Source organism: Herpailurus yagouaroundi, unplaced genomic scaffold (assembly GCF_014898765.1).
Source record: "Herpailurus yagouaroundi ecotype Mexico unplaced genomic scaffold, PumYag 410, whole genome shotgun sequence".
Lineage (NCBI taxonomy): Eukaryota > Metazoa > Chordata > Mammalia > Carnivora > Felidae > Herpailurus > Herpailurus yagouaroundi.
The window spans coordinates 1,690,579-1,715,528 of NW_024412627.1; the positions used below are offsets into that span (position 1 = coordinate 1,690,579).

The 24,950-nt window shown below is 46.9% G+C and overlaps 1 long non-coding RNA gene across 1 annotated transcript; it reads left to right on the top strand.

Annotated features, from left to right (window-relative positions):
* Positions 1–19,174: 19,174 nt before the first annotated feature.
* LOC121022475 (uncharacterized) lies at positions 19,175–24,091 on the top strand. The gene is made up of 3 exons (XR_005786963.1): positions 19,175–20,186; positions 20,790–20,862; positions 23,969–24,091. It is a non-coding gene; the product is annotated as an uncharacterized LOC121022475 (long non-coding RNA).
* Positions 24,092–24,950: the final 859 nt, after the last annotated feature.

Genomic DNA, 24,950 nt, shown 5'->3' on the forward strand with positions numbered 1-24,950 from the left:
AAGGAAGCATGGAAGGATGCTGATCTTACTATCAGTTGGAAATACAAACAACAAAAAGATACCAACTTTCCCCCATAAGAATGACAAAATGTTGCCTAGGGAGAGGGAAGGGAGACCAGCATCCCTACGCACATCTGGAGGAGTTGTAAATATCAGAGTTGCTCTGGAGAGCAATCTGGTCTGAAAACTCTACTTCCAGGAATTTAACTGGAGAAAATCTCCCTTGTGATCTTGAGAGGTTTGCTCCAACAGTGTTGCCGATAGAAGAAACAATGCAAACGTCCTAACTATCCATGAACAAGGAAACAAAACAGCAAAATATTCATGTAGGATGGCTAATCCTATGACATTAAGAGGGATGAATTCACTCACAAGTATCTATATGGATGAGTTTTGTTTTGTTTATTTTTTTATTTTTATTTTGAGAGAGACTGAGAGTGTGTCAGCAGGGGAGGGGCAGAGAGAGAGAGAGGGAGAGAGAGAGAATCCTAAGCAGGCTCCACATTATCGGCATAGAACCCAACGTGGGGCTCGATCTCATGAACTGTGAGATCATGACCTGAGCCAAGGTCAAGAGTTGGACACTCAACCAACTGAGCCACCCAGGCGCCCCTGTCATGTTCAAATGTTAAATTAAAATAGCAAAATGTATATAAATGTATACAATGAATGAATGAATGTATATTCATATAGTGGTGGTCTACTTTTCTGATCGGGGCAAATATGCCTAAATGCTAACAGAGGTTAATGTTGGGTGGTGGGAAAGTGAATGACTGTTATTTTGTTCACTTTCACTCTTCTGTATTTAAAAACAATTTCTAGGGGCACCTGGGTGGCTCAGTCTGTTTAGCCTCCGACTTTGGCTCAGGTCATGATCTCCAGGTTCGTGAGTTCAAGCCCCGCATCAGGCTATCTGCTGTCAGCACAAAGCCCACTTCAGATCCTTTGTTTCCTTCTCTCTCTGCCCCTCCCCGGCTTGCTCTCTCTCTCTGTCTCTGTCTCTGTCTCTCTCTCTCTCTGTCAAAAGTAAATAAATCTTTTAAAAATAAATAAATAAATAAAATTTAAAAACAATTACTAGGGGCGCCTGGTGGCTCAGTCATTTAAGCGTCTGAGTCTTGATTTCGGCTCAGGTCATGATCTCACAGTTTGTGAGTTCGAGCCCCGTGCCAGGTTTTGTGCTGATAACGCAGAGCCTGCTTGGGATTCCCTCACTCTCCCTTTCTCTCTCTGTCTCTTCCCTGCTCATTCTCTCTCTCTCTCTCTCTCTCTCTCTCTCTCTCTCAAAATAAATAAATAAATAAATATTTAAAAAATAAAAATAAAGACAATTTCTGATAGGAAGTGTGAACACAAGGACAAAAATCGTATTTTTGGTTTTTCTAGAAGTACACGGCCATCAGTGGAAAGGGTGAGGGGCAAGATGAGGTTTCAGCGGAGTCCTGGTCGGACCCTTTCCACTTTCCTTTGATGGTCCTCTTTCACACCTACATACTCACGTGTTTTTTGGATTCATCACATTTTAGGTTGGACCCGGTGGAGGTGATGGGCCCGAGCCATTGGGGCAGAATGGGAAAGTGATCTCCCTCTACTCATCCTTCCTCTTGGAGGGATGGTGGCAGGCCCCAAGTGTCAATTGTAAAATCAATTCCTGTTTAAAGTCTAGGAAGACTCAGACACAGGGTTGAGAAATATCCCCGCTCCCCAAGGCAGTGTAGACCGCTCAGTCTTTCTAAAGGGCAATTTGGCCACGCTCCTCGACAGCACGCACACATCATGTTCGTTGACCTTGTAATTCCACTTCTGGGAATCCGTCTGAGGGAATAATCAGACATGCACCCAAAGGTTAATGGACAAAACCAAAAAAAATGCATCAGAGCCTTAATTTTATCAGGAAGAATGGCAACAATTTGAATGACTCCAAATAGCTTTATAAAGAGAGGAATGGTTGGAATAAATAAAAATTCTGCAGAATATTACATAACTGAAAAGTCATGTTTTCAAAGCATGGTTGAGGTCAGAAAAAAGAAAGCCATAATGCAGAATATTGTAAGAGAGAGAGAAAACTAGAAGACTATATACCAAAATGTTATCAGTGACTATCCCGGGCTGGGAGGATTATAGGTAAATTTTTTTTTTCTTGTTGCTTCCTGATAGTTTTCAACTTCTTTCCAAAAGCATTTTTTTATTTTACAATCATAAGAAATACTGTATTTCGGGGCGCCTGGGTGGCTCAGTCGGTTGAGCGTCCGACCTCGGCTCAGGTTATGATCTCACAGTTTGTGAGTTCAAGCCCCATGTCAGGCTCTGTGCTCAGATCCTGGAGCCTGCTTCGGATTCTGTGTCTCCCTCTCTCTCTGCCCCTCCCCCACTCATGCTCACGCTCTCTGTCAAAAATAAATAAACATAAAAAAATTAAAAAAGAAACACTGTTTCCAAAATAAATGGAGTCTGTGATCATAAAGATTTGGAGGGGGTCTAATAAGACTGATCCTATGTACAATTAGGAGATAGTTAAAGCCATGTATATACAGCGTTCTGAGAATTGTTTCATGCGAGCGAATTTTCCCTAGAACTAGATTATCCCTTCAAGCACAGGCATGCTAAAACCTTTTTCTATTTTCCGTATTAGTGGTTCTAAAATATAGACTTATCTGCTCCTGTAAGCAATGACTTTTCTTGATGAGTACAGGACGTCTCTGAGGACAATTACTACATCTCGGGCTTTTTTGCTTTTCCGTGAAATATCCCAAGACTGACGTTGCTTGTTAATTATTCGAAATGAAAAGCCAGGGGCGCCTGGGCAGCTCAGACAGTTAAGCGTCCGACTTCGGGTCAGGTCATGATCTCGTGGTCTGTGAGTTCAAGCCCCACGTCAGACTCTGTGTTGACAGCTCAGAGCCTGGAGCCCGCTTCCGATTCTGTGTCTCCCTCTCTCTCTGCCCCTCCCCTGCTCGTGCTCTGTCTCTCTCTGTCTCAAAAATAAATAAAAAACATTTTAAAAAAATTAAAAGAAAAAAGCCAGAGCTTTTCATTATTTCCACTTCCTTCCCCATGTCAAACCACCAGCAGTGCTCATCTCTTCTTAGAATGGCCTTCTCTTAACGCCCTTCAGCCTGAGCAAACAAACGTCCAGTCCTGTTGGAAAAGTGGCCATAAATAAATAGATAAAGCTAAATATGCATAAAGTGTGCGTGTTTTAGTATGTAGAATTTCTTACACTTATTGCACACTTATTTTGGGACTCTGCTCTGCCTGTTTCCTCCTTCTTAACTCTTTTCTTTCGTTTTGTTTTCTTTTAATATTTATTTATTTTTGGGACAGCGCACAGAGGGGGACAGAGGGTGTGAGATGGGCTCTGTGCTGACCGGCTGGCAGCAGTGAGCCCGGTGGCGGGGCTCGAACTCACGAACCCGCGACATCATGACCTGAGCTGAAGTCGGATGCCCAACCGACGGAGCCACCCAGGCGCCCCATTCTCCAGTCCTTCCTCAAGAGATGGTGAGGCTACGGGAGAAGGGGTTTCCACATGAGGTGCAAGGTCTTAGTGATCTCACCGACTCACAAAGAAAGCAGAGCAAAGGGTGAATTCGGGGCAAGCTGATCAAATCCCCAGATCCAGGGTGGTCCCAAATGGGCCTTTTAAGGGCTCTCGGACTGTAGGGACCATGTGCCTCGCACAGGGGCATCCCCGCACCGGCTCCTCCGAGGGTGGTCCGTGAGCCAACAGCATGGGCACCACAGGGGAACTTGACAGACCAAGATGAGTCTGAGGGGCTGCCCCAACGTACTGGAGCAGAATTGGTGTTTCAGCAAGGTCCACAGCTTGCGTAAGTTTGAGGAGTGCTGAGTTCAAACACACTTGCATTTATTCATCCATCCCAGGTCCCACGCTCTTAAAGCTTACTCCAACAAAAATATTCTCTCTCTCTCTCTCTCATTGGCAGCAGGTTGCAAATTGTTTTCGCGTCACACACATTTCTTTTAAAAGAAATAAGCAAAAGCAGGGTCGCCTGGGTGGCTCAGTCCCTTAAGCCCCCGACTCTTGATTTCAGCTCAGGTCATGATCTCACGGGTTTGTGAGTTCGAGCCCCGCATCAGACTCTGAGCTGGCAGTGTGGAACCTGCCTGGGACTCCCTCTCTCCGCCCCTACTCTGCTCACGCTCACGTGTGCGCTCTCTCTCAAAATAAATACATTTTTTAAAAACTTAAAAAATACTAAAACAGACAAAAAGCAGACGATTTCCTCTTCTCTGTGGTTCTTCATTGGTTCAACAGCTTCCTGGGGGAACTTTTATCTTTTTTTTTTCTGATTTGAAAATTATGAATTCCTTTGGGAACGACCGGAAAACAATTGTAGATCTTTGCATCTCCCTTTTGCCTACAATATGACGTTAAACATCAGGATTGGGGATGGGGGGGGTGGAGACACTAAAAGCCGTACATAAAGTGTCTATCATGAAGTGAGCTCAATGAATAGTGTTGTCGTTCCGATGTTTCAAAAGTATTTTACTCTTTGGCATTTCATAAAGGTTTTTTTTTTTTTTAATTTTTTTTAACGTTTATTTATTTTTTGAGGCAGAGAGAGACAGAGCATGAACGGGGAAGGGGCAGAGAGAGAGGGAGACACAGAATCGAAAGCAGGCTCCAGGCTCTGAGCCATCAGCCCAGAGCCCGACGCGGGGCTCGAACTCACGGACCGCGAGATCGTGACCTGAGCTGAAGTCGGACGCTTAACCGACTGAGCCACCCAGGCGCCCCTCATAAAGGTTTTTTTGAAGTTATGACAAACAGTTATGAGATTATATATGTAATATGATATGTAGAGATTTATATGACATATATGATATGACATGAAATGATATATATGATATATAGAGATATCATATGAAATATATGTATAGTACTATCATCATAAAATAGAGAGGTAATTGTATTTTCAAATCTCTTAATCAAAATTCACTTACAAAAATTGGGGTGCCTGGGTGGCTCAGTCGGTTAAGTGTCCGACTTCAGCTCAGGTCATGATCTCACGGTGCGTGAGTTCGAGCCCCGCATCGGGCTCCGTGCTGACGGCTTGGAGCCTGGAGCCTGCTTCGGATTCTGTGTCTCCCTCTCTCTCTCTGCCCCTACCCCTGCTCATGCTCTGTCTCTGTCTCTGTCTCTCTCAAAAATAAATAAATGTTAAGAAAAAATTTAAAATTCGCCTGCAAAAATATAAATAAATAAAATAAAATGCACTTAGACCCTCCCTAACTAAAAAGTATATAATCAGTTACTCCCCACAAAGCCAGCACAGCTCTTTCTGCCCATGGGTCCTGTCCCTGTGTTATAATAAAAGTACCTTTTGTCACCAAAAGAAAAAAACAAAACACAAAAAAACCTCACTGGCAAATGGTGTTGGAAACCAAGGTTGAAAAGAAAGCACCTAGCTGACTCACCAACATTTTCATTTTCATTTAATTTTTATGTTCGTCCTAATGAGTGATCAAGAGGCTTGGAAGGTGTCCAGCAGTGTGGTAAGATGCAAAGGTTAGTGCTAGTCCTTAGAGTCAGGTTGATTAAAAAAATAGCTGATAAAAAAAAAAAAAGATAGATACATGTTAGTAATACAGTTAAAGAAGAAACTGCTAAATGCTCTTAGAATTTACCAGTTGAGCTATTTTAGGTGCCAAAAACGAATACATTTTTCAAAAACTTAAAAAATAATAAAATGGGCAAAAAGCAGAGGATTTCCTCCTCTCTGTGGTTCTTCATTGGTTCAATAGCTTCCTGGGGCACTTTTATTTTATTTTTTTTCTGATTTGAAAATTATGAATTCCTTTGGGAACAACAGAAAAATAGTTGCAGATCTGGATAACTCTGAATAACGTAAGCAAAAATACATGTGTATAAATAAAAAAGTTTCTTGGAAGGATATTGGGCATATGTTTATTATTCGAGAGAGTCAAGGTTATGGTGCTGTAACGAACATCCCCCACTTGTTGTTTCTAGGGCGTGCCATATACCCCGTGAGCGACAGGACAGCTCTCCTCGGCACTCGCCCCGGGACTCAGACGCACAAAGGCTCCCCGATCTTGTAGCCACGTGCCCTAAACGTGAAGCCTCCTCGGTGACCACGCAGGGGTCTCTGGAGACTAGAGTTTGGCCCAGGGGCTTTTTACTGCCTCAGCCTGAAAGTGACATGTGTCATTTCTACTCTATTGTCATCAGTCAGAACTAGTCACATGGTCTGCCCTAACTGCAGGCAGCCAGGAAACCTAAGGGGACAAATGGAATAATTGGTAAGCTCCTGGTCTCGAGAATCAGCTGTTAAACTGACCAGGGATCAGAGCAGCCTGGGAGGCCTGGCCAGCAGGAGACGGGGTCAGGCCGTCACCCACTTACAGTTTTTCCCGTCACCCGTCTCAGGATTTGCCCTGGAGGGAGAGCGCGGCCGACTGGCCTAGGCAGGTGTTATGTTCCACCCAGGACACAGGTAAGTGGACAAGTTGATGGACGGTTCCCACCAAAAAGGAGGCATCACGCATCCCAATAACACTGGTGAGCCGTTGCGACAGAAAGGGAGGTGAACGCTGGCGGGCCAATGGCCCAACGATTCTAGGGCTTGACGTAATGGAGGTTTTCTAGAAGAGGTGGCCTTCAAGATGAAGCTTGAAGGAAGGGACACGTTGGATGGGGAGGAAAGACAGTCCAGGCCGAGGGCAATGCAAACAAAGCGTGGATGCAGGAGAGGGGCAGTCCTCCGCCAGAAAGAGAAAATGAGTTGAGTGTGACCAGAAGAAGTGATTTTCAGTTCCTTTTCCACCCCAGCTGACCCGGCTTGTCTGTGCTCCACGTGGACACAAGGGGGTGGGGGCTGGTGGGGACAGTCCAAGCTCTATCACGAATGTGAGGCCGTGGTCTTCTGTGTTGACGGAGATGCTCAGCAGCTGTCCTCCACGTGGCCTCCCCTGTGGTTAACCGGCACCTCGAAGCCTGGGGTCTCGGCCAGGTTGGATTGCTTACTAGGGCAGCCGGGAGCACAAAGCCGGAATCTGGTAGGTCGTCTTGGTGCAGGCTGGCTGGGCATCAGGTCCTTTGCTAGGATCTGGGACTTACGCTCTTTCCCAGCACCAGTGCAGATTCAGAGCAAGAGAGGGCTGCACGAGACCATGACTGCTGGGGGACGGGCTTGACTTGCACCCCATCTCTGCAGACCAGCCTCCACAAAGGATGTCCCCGGGCCTAAGCATTCTACCGCCAAGCTCCAGCGTGAGGTGGGCAGTGGGGAAGTGGGCAACGTTGGAGGAGAGAGACGTTGGGGGCTGCGTTGTAGCATCTAAAGGGTTTCTGCCAGCCTACAGAGCTTAAGCTTCTAGAACACAAAGGAAAATGATAGTGGTAGTGGGGGAGGGGCATGGAGGTCTTTCTCTTCGTGGGTCTCTTTCCAGATTTGCCCCGTATGTCTTACTGGCCAGGGTGGAATCACGTTGCCGCCCCTCCCTGCAAGCGAGCTGGGGAAGGTGAGAATCTGTTCAGGGGCAATGGGGTTGCTCATGATTCCTTCTCTAGGTGTGGGGGCCATTACAGGCTGGATGAAGTTGGGGGGAGGAAGGGGTACAATGGTACTGGGGAGGCGATATACGGAGACTGCCACCAGCAACACAAAGCAGGGAAGGATGTCACTTTAGGTCATGCGAGAAGGAGTGAGGGCCTGGACCAGGGCGGAGGCAATGAGGAAAGGGAAACAGGTCAGGTGTGAATACGGAGACCCAAGTAGAGTAGACGGACCGTGGCGGCTCATGTTTGTCTTTCATGAGAGACAAGGGGAGAGAGAAAGAGAGACAGAGACAGAGACAGAGAGAGGGAAGTCAAAGGTGAAGACACCGTTTCCAGCTTGCTTCATTGAATGGTGACGGCATTAACCGAGTCTGAGAACACAGAGAAGTGAGGTTGCAGAAAGATAATGACTTTGGTCTTGGGCTTTTGGGGTCAGAGAGATCTTAGAGATAGCTAGGGGGAAAGGCCCAGAAGGCGTGGGAGGATGGATAGGGCCAGATGAATGGTTATGAGCCTGGAGCCGGAGAGCGGTGCCCCCTTACCCGCGGTTTTGGTTCCCCGCGGTCACACACAGTCCAGAAGCAGGCAATCCTCCCAGTATCATCAGAAGGTCAACAGTAACCTCGCACTACGTCACAGTGCCTAATCACGCCCCTCACTTCATCTCATCACCGACACATTTTACCATCTCCCATTCTCACAAAGACAGGATAATAAGACACTTTAAGAGAGAGAGACCCATGCATATAACTTTTGTTACAGTGCATTGTTATAATTGTTCTATTTTACTAGCAATTGTGTTGTTAGCCTTTTACGGTTAACTAATTTATAAGTTAAACTTCTTGGTTTCAGCTCAGGTCATGATCTCGCGGTTTGTGGGTTCCAGCCCCACGTCAGGCGCTGGGCTCACAGGGTGGAGCCTGCTTGGGACTCTCTCTCTCCCTCTTTCTGTTCCTCCCCCCACTCTCTTGCCCTCTCTCTCTCTCTCTCTCAGCATAAATAAGCTTTAAAAAAATATCTAAAAAAAAAAATTAATGGGCTGAACAAGAAGGAGAGCGCCAGAGGAAAAAGAGGAGGGTATGATGTGTGATTCCACGTAGAGGAGGTTAGAAGGTAACTAGAGAATCAGGACAGAACTGCGGGGAAAAAAGAATGTGTGGCTGCAGAGGTGGAGGAAACCTTAAGGAGAGTCTGAAAAAGCCAGGCTTCGTGTTTAGTGAAACCTCATTGCTGACCCTGGAAAGTGCGGGTCGTGTGCAGACGAAACATAGTCCTATATCCGCGATGGGGTTCAGTGCAGGCCCCGTCCCGAAACATGACACTTGGGCATATCGATTAGTTTGAATTCAAACTACTTAAGAAACCGCCAGTCTCAGAGGGACACTCGGACGCTCCTGTGTCCCTCTGAAAGCAGGACTAACTTGCCCCGTGTGGAGAGTGGCCTCCCTGTATGTGGAAGGCAGAAGGTATCCTTATCGGCAGAGATGTGGCAACTCAGGGCCGAGAAGGCCGTGGAAACCACCCTTGTCATCTCACTCCTTTTCTGCCCCGAGCCCAAACTGCTTTGTGTCATTAATTCTTCCCAAACGTATTGTTTCGTCGCCTGAAAATTACAAAAAGCTGCCTCCTCTGGCCACTTCTTTGAGTCTTAGATTTTTACGAGCCCCCATGCGTATGAAATTAAACTTGTTTCTCTCCTGTCTTATGTCAATGTAATTATTGGGCCCGGCCAAAGAATCTGGAAGCAAAGAAGGAAAAAGATTTTCCTCCCCTACGCACAGCAGTGTGAGGACATGACCGAACCCAGGAGCTCAAGGGAGCAGAAAAGTGATATTTCTTGGTCACAGGAGACCAGCCACGTCCTGAAGACGTGTTATCCTACCACCCCTCTCTTTTGAGCTTGGCTTTGACCGCCAAACTGAGAAGTGTTGTGTTAAGTAGCATGTGAACTTGTACAAGGTGCACACTGGTGATTCCTACAACATCCTGCATCACCATGGGACCGGTAGTTGTTGTGGTAAAACTGTGTTGTGCCTTTGTCTTTCCCACGAAATTTTCTCTAGCCACAAAATTAACCAGAAACAAGAGAAGCATAACCCCCGCCCCTCCTTTTCTCAGCAACAGAGAGACAAGAGTCTCCGAGGCAAGGGAACGAACAACATACCACGAGTGAGTTAGAAACGCAGTAGCTAAGTGTTTCTCGGCTGGCCAACAGCGGACTGACCCAATGTTCCAACTCAGATTAGGGGACCAGATGCCCCAGGTTACACGAACAAGGCCGTGTGCCAAGACTGAGCAAACACAAAGCCCGAGGAATTTGGATTTTCACTTGCGAGCGATTCCTTTCTCCCTCCCTTCGGTATTTTTATTTGCTGTGTGTTTACTGGCTTTCCTATGAACACACTGCAGAACTGCCCATAAGGCCAACACATATACTAGTGGGCCAACAAGCACTACCCAGCTATGACCTCAGTGGCAGCCAGCTGTTGTGCTAATGTGATCCGGGATGGGCAGTGGGGGCTGGACAGTAGAAGATGTTCAGCAAAAACCCACTTACCCGGACCTCCGAAGTCCAGGACTTCCATCCCGACACCATCACTTCCTTTCAACAGTCACTGAGCATACGTTTCTGTAATTATGTGTGCCATGGAACAGCTTCAGCTGCTCATACTGGAATACCCGTCTAAAAGTGGCCTTTATAATGAGGACCTTTCAGATCTACCTCGCCAGAGTGTTCTAAGGTAGGAGGTTCCAGGGCTGGGGCAGCAATAATGTGCTAAAGACCCCTAACTCTTCTATTTTTCTGCTCTGACATCGTCAACATGTCGACTTTTCTGTTTAGCTCTGCCCTCGCGGTCACAAGATGGCTGCCACAGCTCCAAACATCACCTCTGTCCGTGTTTCCCTGTCTTTATGAGAGAGGAAACTCTTTCCCAGAAGCCTCTTGCACACTTCCATTCCAGTCCTGTTGCCCAAGATTGGGTCACATGCCCCTGCCCAGCTGGCAAGTTTTTACTCTCTGTAGTGGCAGAAAGGAGCTGGGGATGACTGTTGGGTAGGCAACCACACAGCCACTGCAAGTAACAAGAATGAGAATGAAAAGTAATCATGGCAGCTAATTTTAATTGAGCTACAACTACATGTCAGGCACTGTCGTAAGGGACCAACACGCATTACTTTGGTTCATGCCAACCACACTAGTATGAGATTGATATTATTGTTGCCCTATTATATAGGCAAGGACATTAAGCCTCAGAGACGTTTGCAAAGCTTGCCATCATCACAATTAGAAAGCCCACCGTTGGCCTTTTAGAGGCCAAAGTCAATGAGATAGTACTTGACTTCCAAAGACTCACAGTTCAGGGGAAGGTCCAGGCTGGGAAATGTATCACTGTAATGTGGTGAGGTCAGTGTTGATTCACGTACAACAGGGTGTGAGTTAGTAAGAAATTGTCTGGCATCAGTGTTCCTTTCCCCCCTTCCTCGGGCAAGCCAGGCCACACTGTGTTGCCAATGAAACCTCCCAGGGAGGAATGGAACAGAAATATTGGAAGGGTGTGGTGGGGAGACGAGCAGAAGCAGGGAGCCTCGGGAGGGGGAGAGTTCTCCGAACTCGGGGTGGGGAGTGGGTGGGAGCGTTTTGGGGTTGCGTGACAACGCCGTGCTGCCTTGCGGCTCACAGAGAGGTGACAGGACCCCATTGGGAGTGCATGAGGTGAGGAGGGGGGGGGCCCAAGCTGGGAAGGAGCAGTGAGGACACCCAGGGGCAGGCAGAATCAGACAATGGCCCCTCCGTGGTGCCTCTCGCAGATTACAGCCCAGAGGACTCTCCGTAATCATTTGCACTACGTATGACACCTCCACCCTTTGTGTCACCCTGGAAGCGGGGAGAGGCTCCAGCAGCTACTGAGAATCATTCATTATACTCTGGAGCATGAGGGCTTGGCATCAGGCTTACTTTTATCCGGAACAACAAATTCCCATGGCGTTTCCTGCATCCAGAGAGAAAGCCAGTCTGACTTTACAGCTGCATGCAGACAGGTGGAAATGCAGAAAAAGGAATCACGGCTGCTGTCCTAAGGAGAAAGAATCCAGGTAAGTCTCCACTGACGAGGTGCGGCTTAAGCAGGGTCCTGAAGGATGGATAGGAGTTCACCAGGGGGACAAGAGAGAGACAGGCTCTACGCAAAGGCAAAGAAATATAAAGACCTCGCTCTCCTTCAGAACTGAGCATTTGGGGCAAATGGCACAGAGGTCAGGAGATGGGGCTCGGTAAAGACCTCAGGGAATTATCTTAAGCTTCAAGACCATCGGTAGATAAAGCTCTTCAAATGAGTCTGATTAAGAGGTTTCCAAACTTGCGCGTTCAAATAGCAAGACTATTTTCATATTCATGAACCCCTTTACGAAAGTTGAACTTGAATGTAACTCCAATATATATATCAAATACAAAAGGGATAAATTTTTTTCCCTGACTGCAATGGTCTTGGATGCAGGAAATGGGGTTTTACTAATAAATTAAACTAAGCCTGCCCCTGTGTGCCCGGTGACGAGGTTGGTGACAAAGCTATTCTCTTGGTCATAAGGGGAGAGCCCTCTTCTATCTACAGTCGTGAGAAAATCCAATTTGGATCCAGTCCAGGTGGTTGAGGAGAGCTTCCGTTTTTATCCACACAGGTGACCACTTTTGGGATGCTGACTGCCCTCGGCGGTCACCCCGAGCTGACCCCGTGATGCAAGACACAGAATCCTTTTCCTGGTCTAGCTTCCCCGGGGACACCAGGCAGTGATTTCTCTCTGAGCTGGACACGTTCCCCAGCTATTCCTCAGGACCCCCAACTACTCCTGGTCCAAGAGTGGGGAGTCTGCCCAGCTCAACCCACGTCTGGGGACCTCAATCTCCCCAGCCTCTCTCAGGTTCAAGTTCAAGCACCTTAACCAGGTCTAAAGCAGTGTCTTCCAAACTGAAGGTCATGGCCCATCAATGGCTTACAAAATCAATGTAGTGGGCCGTGACCTATAATGCTTTAATGATTGTATTTATTATTTATTATTATTTAAGATTTGAAGGGTGAAATGACTGACTGATTTTATTTATTTAACTAATCGCTTGTTAGGTTGTTTTGGTCATGCGTACATTTCTTTATTTTCATCAACCGCCTAACATCTTTTTGATGTTTTTTGCCAAATAGCTGGTTAGGAGCACGGTCAAACGTGCCAAAGAGTTGTAAGAATTGTACAGTACACACCCGCATTCCCATCATCCAGAGTCTACCATTAATCCATATTTTTAGGTTTTTTTTGAGATGAAGGTATAATTTACATACAGCGAGATTCACCTGTTTTAGAGTACAGTTCTATGAGTTTTGGCAAATATAGTGGAACGGCCACCGCCCCAGGCATGATACAGAATTGTTCCTTTTTTTAATTAATTAATTTATTTATGTATTTATGTATTTATTCTTTTTTTCTTTATTTTTTAATTTGCATCCAAGTGAGTTAGCATGTAGTGCAATAATGACTTCAGGAGTAGATTCCAGAGATTCATCCCCAAAGTATAACACTCAGTGCTCATCCCAACAAGTGTTTTCCTTAATGCCCTGTCCCCATTTAGCCCATCCCCCCTCCCACAACCCCTCCAGCAACCCTCAGTTTGTTTTCTGTATTTAAAAGTCTCTTATGTTTTGTCCTCTCCTTATTTTTATATTATTTTTGCTTCCCTTCCCTTATGTTCATCTGCTTTGTATCTAAAATTCCTCATATGAGTGAAACCATATGATATTTATATTTCTCTGACTGAATAATTTCACTTAGCATAACACCCTCCAGTTCCATCCATGTAGTTGCAAATGGCAAGATTTCATTCTTTTTGATTGCTGAGTAATACTCCATTGTGTAGATCATTGTATCACATCTTCTTTATCCATTCATCCACCGATGGACATTTGGGCTCTTTCCATACTTTGGCTATTGTTGATAGTGCTGCTATAAACATGGGAGTGCATGTGTCCCTTCGAAACAGCACACCTGTATCCCGTGGATAAACGCCTAGTAGCGCCATTGCTGGGTGGTAGGGTAGTTCTATTTTTAGTTTTTTGAGGAGCCTCCATACTGTTTTCCAGAGTGGCTGCACCAGCTTGCATTCCCACCAGCAATGCAAAAGAGTTCCTCTTTCTCCACATCCTCGCCAACATCCCTTGTTGCCTGAGTTGTTAATGTGAGCCATTCTGACAGGTGTGAGGTGGTATCTCATTGTGGTTTTGATTTGTATTTCCCTGATGACGAGTGACGTTGAGCATTTTTTCATGTGTCGGTTGACCATCCGGATGTCTTCTTTGGAGAAGTGTCTAGTCATGTCTTTTGCCCATTTCTTCACTGGATTGTCTTTTGGTTTGATAAGAGTTTGATAAGTTCTTTATAGGTGTTGGATACTAATCCTTTATCTGATATATCGTTTGCAAACATCTTCTCCCATTCTGTCGGTTGCCTTTTATTTTTGCTGATTGTTTCCTTGGCTGTGCAGAAGATTTTTATCTTGATGAGGTCCCAATAGTTCATTTTTGCTTTTGTTTCCCTTGCCTCCAGAGACGTATTGAGTAAGAAGTTGCTGCATCTGAGGCCAAAGAGGTTTTTGCCTGCTTTCTCCTCGAGGAGTTTGATGGCGTCCTGTCGTACATTGAGGTCTTTCATCCATGTTGAGTTTACTTTTGTGTCTGGTGTAAGAAAGTGGTCCAGGTTCACTCTTCCGCATGTCGCCGTCCAGTTTTCCCAGCACCGCTTGCTGAAGAAACTGTCTTTATTCCATTGGGTATTCTTTCCTGCTTGGTCAAAGATTAGTTGGCCATACGTTTGCGGGTCCATTTCTGGGTTCTCTATTCCATTCCATTGATGTGAGTGTCTGTTCTTGTGTCAGTGCCATACTGTCTTGATGATTACAGCTTTGTAGTATAGCTTGAAGTCTGGGATTGGGATGCCTTCTGCTTTGGTTTTCTTTTTCAAGATTGCTTTGGCTATTCGGGGTCTTTTCTGGTTCCATACAAATTTTAGGATTGTTTTTGGGTCCATTTCTGGGTTCTTTCCTGCTTTGTCAAAGATTAGTTGGCCATACATTTGTGGGTCCATTTCTGGGTTCTCTATTCTGGTCCATTGATCTGAGTGTCTGTTTTTGTGCCTGTTTATTTTTTTTAAATATAATTTATTGTCAAGTTAGCTAACATGCAGTGTATACAGTGTGCTCTTGGCTTCGGGGGTAGATTCCCATGACTCATCGCTTACATACAACACCCAGTGCTCATCCCAACAAGTGCCCTCCTCAATGCCCATCACCCATTTTCCCCTCTCCCCACACCCCCCCCATCAACCCTCAGTTTGTTCTCTGTATTTAAGAGTCTCTTATAGGTTCCCTCCCTCTCTGTTTGAAACTATTTTTTCCAGAATTGTTCCTTTAATCCACAAAATTCTCACCTGCCCCTTGGCAGTGACCCTTCTTTCCACCCCCAGCTCCTGGCAACCTCTGATCTATTCTCTCCCTATAGCTTGTCATGGAAAGAGAGTCATACAGTATGCAGCATTTTGAGTATGGCTTCTTTCATAACACACAACCCATTGGAGATTTTTCTGTAGTGTTGTGTGCATCAGAGGATTGTTCCTTTTGGCTGCTCAGCAGTGTTCCCTCGTATGGATGTACCCAAGTTTATGTATCCATTCACCACCAGCTGAGGCACATTTGGGTTGTTTCTATTTTTTGGTGATTACAAATCAGGTCACTGTAAACATCTGCAGACAGATTTTTCTACGTATGTATGTATGTATGTATTTAGAGAATAAGAAAGCGAACAGCGGAGGGGCAGGGAGAGAGGGAGAGAGAATCCCAGGCAGGCTCTGCTCTGTCAATGCAGAGCCCAACACGGGGCTCGAACCCGTGAACCACGAGATCGTGACCTGAGCCAAAGTCAAGAGTCAGACGCTTAACCACCTGAGCCACCCAGGCACCCCTGCAGACAGAAATGAAGACATTTCGTTTCTCTAGAGTAAATACCTAGGAGTAGGACAGTAGGTCATATGGTAAAACATGTTTTACCTTATAAGAAACTGCCGAACTATTTTCTAAATGACTGTCATTTGGCCTCCCCACCAGCAATGTATGAGAATTCCAGTTGTTTCTGCTCTCGCAATCACTCGGTAGTGTCAGTACACTGAAAAAATGTGAGCCATTCTAATGTGTGTTGTGCTGTCTCATTGTGGTTTTAATTTCTAATTCCCAAATGACTGCTGACATTGAACATCCTTTCATGTGCTTATTTGCCATATGTTTATATTTATTGGTGAAATGCCTGTTCAAGCCTTTTGCCCATTTAAAAATGTTTAGTTGTTTTCTTATCGAGTTTGGAGAGTTCTTTGTATACTATGGATGCGAGTCCTTTCGTAGGTATATAATTTGCACATATTTTCTACCATTCTGTGGCAGATCTTTTTATTTTCTTGGCAGTGTCTTTTGAAGAGCAAAAGTGTTTCATTTGGGTTAAGGGCAACTTATCAAATGTTTCTTTTATATCTATGTTAACATTTTTTAAGTTTATTTTTTTAATGTTTATATTTATTTTTGAGAGAGAGAGCATGAGCGGGGGGGGGAGCAGAGAGAGAGGGAGACACAGAATTTGAAGCAGGCTCCAGGCTCTTAGCTGTCAAAACAGAGCCCAATGTGGGGCTCAAACTCACGAACCGTGAGCTCATGACCTGAGCTGAAGTCGGACGCTTAACCGACCGAGCCACCCAGGAGCCTGTAAGTTTATTTTTATTTATTTTGAGAAAGAGAGAGAGAGCGAGCAGGGAAGGGGCAGAGAGAGAGAGGGAGACAGAATCCCAAGCAGGCTCCATGATGTCAGCCCAGAGCCCGATGTGAGGCTCTAACTCACAAACCATGAGATCACGGCCTGAGCCGAAATCAAGAGTCAGATGCTTAACTGACTGAGCCACCCAGGGGGCCCTATGTTGACATTTTTGAACAGCTTTCTTGAGATGCGGTATGCAAATCCTACAATTCGTTCATTAAAGGTGTGCAACTCGATTGCTTTGGTATGCTCACAGACTTGTGCAACCTTCACCACAATCAATTTTAGAACACCTTCATCTACCCAGAGAAATCCTGCACCCCTCAACCCTCAGCCTCCTACTCCACCCTTCCCACCTCCAGCCCTAGCAACACTAATCTGCTTTCTATCACTCTGAATTTGCTTACTGTGGGCATTTCCTACTCATAGAACACACAACACGGGATCCTTTGCAACTGACTTCTTTCACTTAGCATCATGTTTTTAAGGTTCATCCATGCCACGTTTTATTTATCCGCCGTCAGTTGATGAACATCTGGATCGTTTCTGCCCCTTTGGCTATTACACATAAAGCTGCTATGAACATTTGCGTACAAGTTTTCATATGGACCCAAGTTTTAACTCCTCTTGCTTATATGCCCAGGAGTGGAATTTCTGGGTCATAAACTGCCAGCCTGTTTTCCAAAGTAGCTGTACTCTCTGACGTCTCTACCAGCTGCATACGGAACTGCAATTTCTCTGCATCCTCACCAACGCTCACTCTTGTCTGTCTTTTTGATAATAGTCCTCCTGGTGGGTTCCAAGAGGTACCTCATGGTGGTTTTGATTTGCATCTCCCTGATGAAGTTGAGTATTTTTTTTTCCTGTGCTTGTTGGCCACTTGTGTATCTTTTTTGGACAACTGTCTGTTCAGATCTTTTACCATTTCAAAATTGAGTCACCCGTATTGTTATTACTGAGGTGCAATTGTTGCTGACACATTCTAGAGACAAGCCTTTTATCAGATACAGGGTTGGCAAAAGTGTTCTTTGATTCTGTGGATTGTCTTTCCACCTCCTTGGTGGCATCCTCCAAACCACAGAAGCTTTGCAATTTGACGATATCAAGTTTCCTTGTTTTTTTTTTTGGTTTTTTTTTTTGTTCTCTTGTTGATTGTACTTTTTTGTGTCATAGCTAAGAAACCGTTGCCTAACCCAAGGTCTGGAAGATGCACACCCTATGTCTTCACTTAAGAGTTTTATAGTGTATCTCTTGTGTTTAGGTCCTTGATCCATTTTGAATTAATGTTTGGATATGATGTGAGGTAGGGATCCAGCTTCATCCTTTTGCAGGTGGATGTCCAGTTATTCCAGCATCAGGAACGAAAAAGGCTAGTCTTTTTTCACTGAGTGACATGCATTAGCATTTTACTGTACGTTCATCACCTATCTGTCCATCTGCACACGGCTCTCCCCATTTCAAAATGGTTTGCTGCCGACACCACAATACTTCCTCCTAATCCTTCAGCGTGCACCTACCTCACCAACTACAGGTCAGTGTTTGTCCACAGTTTGTCTTCTTTTTTGATGTAAAATTTACATACAATGAAGGGCACAGATCTTAAGTGTGCCGTTTGGTGAGTTTTGACAAATGCGTTCACCTGTGCAATGCAAATCCTTTATCAAGATATAGCACAGCAACACCACCCAAGAAAGTTCTCTCGCATGCGTTTATTTTTATGTATTTGTTTTTGACAAATGCATGTGCCCATGTAACCACCACCCCAGTCGAGATATAGAAATTTTCCATCTCTTGAGAAAGTTCTCTTTCACTTCTTTGCAGTTAATCTTGCTGCCACCCAGACCGCACCCCCACACAACCCCTGATCTCATTTATACCACTGTAGATTAGTTTTGCCTGTTAACAGAATTTTATAGGAATGAAATCATACGATGTGGGTTATTTTGTGGTCAGCTTATTTCACCCCTGGCCAACATTTTAAAACGAAATAGAACAAAATATCAGAATGAATAGCATGCTGCAGGGTGAAATATTGCTTTTCTGACCTTTGCTTCAGATACACACACATGCGTGCACACACACACACGCATGCATGATTATACAGGGCCAAAATAGAATATGCATATCTTACCATGGGGCAATCAAAAAGATTTAAAAGCTACTGTTCTCCTGGATTAGAACTGTTTCTTTTCTCCCTGTCTTGTCACTCTCCCTACCCCCTTGCTTCCTGGATCTCATATCAATTACCCCAGTGACTGGTCTCACTTTCAAACTTCTGCAAATTTTGTTCCCCTTGGGTCACTCTCCCCATCTCGTCCCACTCATCCTCAAACTGGAGAACTCCCATTCATCCATCAGATGCCAGCTTGGTTGGCCCTTCTCTAGAAAATTTTCTCCATTTGCATGCTTTCCCCTCTCAGAACTGGCATCATGCTGAACCCTAATTATCAGGTCACTCTTTCCTTCAGCTGACCACAAGCTCCCTGGGGACTGGGGGCATGGCTCATTCACCTTTGCAATCCTTAGCTACTAGGATGTGATGACACATAATAGGCATCAATAAATGTTCATTGAATTAATGAATGAATAAACCACAGAGTTTGGGGCAACAGAGGTTTTTGGTTTTTTTTTTTTAAACATTTATTTATTTTTGAGAGACAGAGAGACAGAGCACAAGCAGGGGAGGGGCAGAGAGAGAGGGAGACACAGAATCTGAAGCAGACTCCAGGCTCTGAGCTGTCAGCAGGGCTTGAACCCATGAACCATGAGATCATGACTTGAGCCAAAGTTGGATGCTTAACTGACTGAGCCGCCCAGGCGCCCCTGGGGCAACAGAGTTTTAAATAAACCAGCCTGATTCTTTCCCAACAATCTTCCCATTCCTGCTTTTTTTTTCCCCCCTGTGTATCTCTGATTTCTTAACCATCATGTTTTTTAAACCTCCTTCAATCGCCCTGAGACCTCAGCCTTTCAATTTTCCTCTCTGCATGCCCAATGCTAATCCTTTCATCATCATTATTGCCTCCCAGATGTCCTGAGGCAACAACCTTCATTAGAAGATGACGTCATAGCCTTCTCTTTGCGGCCTTTTGCCCCAGGACCCTCCCCGGTCTTGCCAAAGTTATATTAATTCTGTGGTCATGGTTGTGCATGGAGGTGTGCATGGTGCGCGTCACGTGCACTGGAGAGATGGTCACCAAAATGTCACCAGGGGCCACCTCTGAGATTTGAGGTGATTTTCACTCAGTTTTTTAAGCTTTTCTGTATGGCTTCAACTTGCTAATTTAACTGAGAATTGCATCAGATACATACTGCTATAGTAATGCTGCCCATGGGACAATGGTTGGCCAGGTGACTCTGCTGGCCTTGGCTGGGCTCTTGCATGTCTGGGCATGGCTGGCTGTTGGCCAATCTAGACTGGTCACGGCTTGACAGATGAAGCAACTCTACTCCACATTATCTCTTATCCTGTGCATGGGCCCAGCCTTGAGGCATCCTCGTGGCAAGGGCAGAAATACAAATAAATCCAATCTTGGAAGCAAACCATGCTTCTGCACCCCCCTCCCCACCCCCCCGCCATCACATCTGCTAACATCCTATTGGCCAGAACGAGTCACATGGTGGAGCTTGGAGTCCAAGTCAGAGGCACCGGTGAGTTACACGTCAGGGAGGGTGTCTAGGGAGGGTTAAGAGAGACCATCATTGCAACTGCCTACAACACATGTTCTGTCTTTGTATATTCAGATGCAGTAAGCTGGTTTCACGCAAGATGGCTGCCAGGGCTCCAGCCCCACATCCTCCAGGTGGCACAGGTGAGACACCTGTGGACAGCACAGGTGAACTCTCTATTTTAGCAGCTCCAGAAGATTCTCAGAGTCTCTCTGGCTCCAATGAGTCACATGCCCAGTCTCTTACCAAATCACTAAGGCTAAGGGACCACAGAGTTCTGATTGGCCCCTCCCGAGTCACCTGCCCGCTTTTGAGCTGGGGTGGAGTCAATCCTACCTAATTTATATGGACTGAGGTTCAGGGAGGGTGGCTCACCGGAGGACTATCAAGGATGCTACAGAAGGTGGCTGTCTTAGGTTAGGTAGCCCCAGAAGCCTCTGAGACAAGGACTGGAACACAATGTATCTGTGAAGGGATCCCAGAAAAGACTGTGAGAGGGAGGGGAAGTGATGGGGGAGGGAAGGGAGCCCATGCAGGAGCGTTAGTGAGCAGGTTAATGCTGGGGGACCAAGCTCCGTCTCTCTGGAGCCTCTGGGACACCACAGAGCATGCCTTCAACTTGTCCCTGACAAATGACCTGGGATGCAAGAAACTGGGCGATTTACCTGCCAATTCCAATCACCGTTGGCTGCGACTTGCCTCCGTGGGCCCTAAGTCTCTGACGCTTCTCCTCGCCCTCTGTACAGGCTAAGCTGTCTCCTGTGGCCAGAGAATGTCCTTGGGTCGAGTCACTGGTGCTTGCATCCAGAAGCTGGACTGGTAAGTGCTAGGGGTTAGGGGCGGGGCATTGACAGCATCTACTATGGTGGGAAAAACAGGTCTCAGGTTAGGACATTAGTTCATTTTGGTCTGGGTCCTGCCCTCGAGGCAAGGAAGCCCATAGGTACAGCCTCTGGATAGAATCCCAGAGTGGTTAAAGGCACGGGCTGTGGAGTAGGGGAGGTACAGGGTATAGTTCGCTTTCCCCACTCACTAGCTGTGAGACCTGGGGCAAGTTACCCAACCTCTCTGGGCCTCAGTTGATTACATGGCACTGGGCACATGGTGAATTTCCAAGAAATGAGAGCTACAGGGCTGAGTCCAGTCTGGAGGAGTGACATTTCCAGAGGCATCTCTGAGTGTCCTGAGACAAGGAGGAGGTAGGAGAATCAGCCAGAAGTAAGTTGAGCTAAAGACAGGGACAGCACTCAAGGAGGAGTGAAGGACGTCACCAAGGACAGGAAGCACTGATTGTGCCAGAGTCTGCGAGAAGACCCAAAAAGAAAGTCTGGAACCAGGAGGCCACCCCGTTTAGGAAATATACTCTGGGAATGCAGCACATACATTGGCTTGTCCCTTGTTCAAGGGTCTGGTGTTCTGATGCCTTCCTCTTGCAAAACAGCCACAATGTTGGAGGGGGGAGGTCACCCTGTCGACAGCTTTTCCATGCTGCGTTCCTACTTCCTCCCACCGGAGACTCACCAGTACCAAGATTTCCCTGCTACAGGCTGAGCAGCCAATAAAGCACCACAAGAGTTAAGACTGTAAATCCAATAGACTGGCTTGAGAAAATAACCAAAATGTAGGTAGGGGGAGATCTTGCTGGCTTCCGACCTGGCTGGATCCGGGAGCTCAGACAGAAACACCGAACATCGGGATGTAATTTCACTCTCTCTTTCTCCGTCTCTTGACTTCCTTCTGTGGGTTTCCATTGATAGAAAGGACCTCACCTGGTGGTTATTTGATGGCACCCAAAGGCAACGAAGTGAAAATCCGCACCTTCCGCACTCGCGTCCAGTTGCCAAAGGGTGTACGTGCTCTTGTCCCAGAGGCCCACCATAGCCTTGAAGCTCAGCCCGATTGGACACGCGCGGAGGGCACTCGGGTCACATGCTTGCCCCCTGACCAAGCTCGGTAGCCTTGAGGCCCGTGGCACCAGGTCCACTGAATGACAGAGGTCTGGACCACACGTTCCCATCCTAGGCTGGGCATCGAGTCCCGTGCATGCATGTGCGTGGAGAGTTGAGGGTGGGCAGATCCCCGGAGGGAAAGCAGGCCGTTACTTTGCAGCATGGGGACAAGTGTGTGTGGGAGACAAGCCACTCACATCCCCCACAAACATGCGCATAGTTCCTACGTCTTTGATCAACCAGCTGAAGAGGCAAAGCCATGCCTGGTCCTGCTGAAGGTGGGGGCAGCTCTGGGAAAACAGAAAACCTCACAGGAGAGCACCCGGAATGGAGCCCCACTGTGTGCCAAGCCCTGGTTTCCATGTTCTTTCATTGTCTGGGGCTTTAGCTCCTCCTCGGCCACTTCCTGCCAGACAGTCACAGGTAACTCACGGAACCTCTCCAGGCCTCAGCCTTCCTCTCCTGCCCCACTCTCCATACATTCTCACTCACTCACTCACTCACTCAGTCACCGGGCCCTCTGTGGGTGCTCGGGATACAAGACAGGTGTTCACAGCCGTATCCCAGTGCCTGGCACGTAGCAGGTGCCCATTCAATACTGGTTCCAGGAATTAATGGGCAAGACAAAAGTCATAGCCTCAAAATGCTCACTGTCTAACAGAGAAAACAAACGAATTGTAACATGCCCTCAGCCTGTTGAGGAGGGAGCCTCTGTCTCGGGCTCAAGAATTCTCCAGTGAGGAGGCATCAGGTCCTTATGGAAGAAGATGCTTTCCCAGACTGAGGAAAGGAGGAAACGCACAGCTAGCCCAGAAACTGCGTAAACCGCGGTGCAGAGCGGACGGGGAAGAAAGTTCTATTACTAACCTCTTATTAGGGGCTGGAAATTTTACATCTGCCTTTACACGCTTGGAAAGGATCAGAATTTACGCACAAGGAAATAGGAGGACTCTGCCTCCTGCTCTCCCCTCCACTGGGCCCCTGCTCTCACTTGGATTATTGTCCCAGCTGGTCCCCAGCTGTGTCTCCATCCACACAGCTGCCACAGACAGAGGTTATTCTAAAAGCCAAGGCTGGGCCTCTCATGCCTTGGTTTGGAATTCTTCGAGGCTCCACGTCACCCAATCCTCGTGTTCAAGATCTTTTTGTAACAGCTCCTGAGCCGCACGGCTCACCCCACCGCGGCACTCCCCGGGGTGGACTTGAACGCCCCACGCTGCCTTTTGCCTCAGATGCCCGTCTTCCCTTCTGCCTCCGCCAGAAGGCTCCTCTGCTTCCAACTGCAGGCCTCTCCTCTTCAGAGATGTCCTTAGGACCTCTTCCAGAGCCCCCCCCCCCCTCAGTACTCCCCATGCTCTCTGTTTGCACAGTTTCATCCCCGACTACAGTCTGGTTACGCCTGAACTGAGCACTATTTCTTGAGTCGTCATTGCTACGAGCTACAGATCAACCTCAAGGGACTAGAAACAAGGAGTAAGGCTGGGACCCTACCCTTTGGGGAGCCCACTGTCTGCTGGGAGGGTCTTCTAAGACCTGTGGTCAAATCGCTTTCTATAGGTGGGAAGCCTGTTTCCTTTAACCCCGGGGTTCTAAAGTGGGGGCCACGTGATTCCCCCTCCCCGAACAAGGGGGCATTTGGCAACACATGGAGACATGATGATGGTCACAGCTGGAGGATGTTTCTGGCATCTAGTGAGTAGAGGCCAAACATGCCACTAAATATTCTACAATGCACAGGACAGCCGCCCACGGCAGTGGGCTATCCGGTTCAAAATGTCAATAGAGCTGAGATTGAGAAACTCTGGTTTAACCCTTCAGCAATGGGGAGCTACAGAGGGATTCTTGATTTGGGGGGGGGGGAGAGAGATTGATTCAACTTTGTGAACTCCGACAGCTGGGTTGGTGGTGGCCTGGATGAAGACACCCCAAGACCAGGGTAACTCAGGACTTTTCCCTCCCCCTCCCCACCCCCCCAGGAAATCAGTGAAGTAAGGAGTCTATAGTTCTTCAACCCCATGTACATTCCTCCCAGATGACAGATCATAACCATTGCAACCAACAAAGTGGGTACGTAATGTCTGTTGGGCTCCTGGGAGATGGTTCCCTCTTCCGAGAAAGGGCATGCACACTCAGCACTGACGAGTTACGAGATCTTGAGCAAGTTACTGACCTTCTCTGCTCCTGTTTTAAAAAAGGGACTAAAAAAAAAAAAAAAAAGGGGCGCCTGGGTGGCTCAGTCGGTTGAGCGTCCGACTTCGCTCAGGTCACGATCTCACGGTCCGTGAGTTCGAGCCCCGCGTCGGGCTCTGTGCTGACAGCTCAGAGCCTGGAGCCTGCTTCAGATTCTGTGTCTCCCTCTCTCTCTGGCCCTCCCCCCGTTCATGCTCTGTCTCTCTCTGTCTCAAAAATAAATAAATGTTTAAAAATAATAATAATAAAAAATAAAATAAATAAAAATAAAAAAGGGACTAATAGCACCTAAGTCCTAGAGCTTCCGGAATTAGTATGTAGGTATATTGGGCTACAACAGGGTCTGGCATAAAGTGCCACACTACTATCTAAGATCTTTTGTAATAGGTAATTCCATATGTAATCCCTAATGTCTTTTTTTTAAGAGAGAGAGTGTGTGCGGGGGTGGGGGGGGAGGGGCAGAGGGAGAGGGAAAGAGAGAATCCAAAGCAGGCTTCACACATGGAGCCTCACATGGGGCTCGATCCCACACCCCTCCTGGGACCGTGACCTGAGCCGAAATCAAGAGTCACAGGCTCAACCGACTGAGCCACCGTGTACGTATCGGCTCTTAAATTTTTTTTTTCAACGTTTATTTATTTTTGGGACAGAGAGAGACGGAGCATGAATGGGCGAGGGGCAGAGAGAGAGGGAGACACAGAATCGGAAACAGGCTCCAGGCTCCGAGCCATCAGCCCAGAGCCCGACGCGGGGCTCGAACTCACGGAC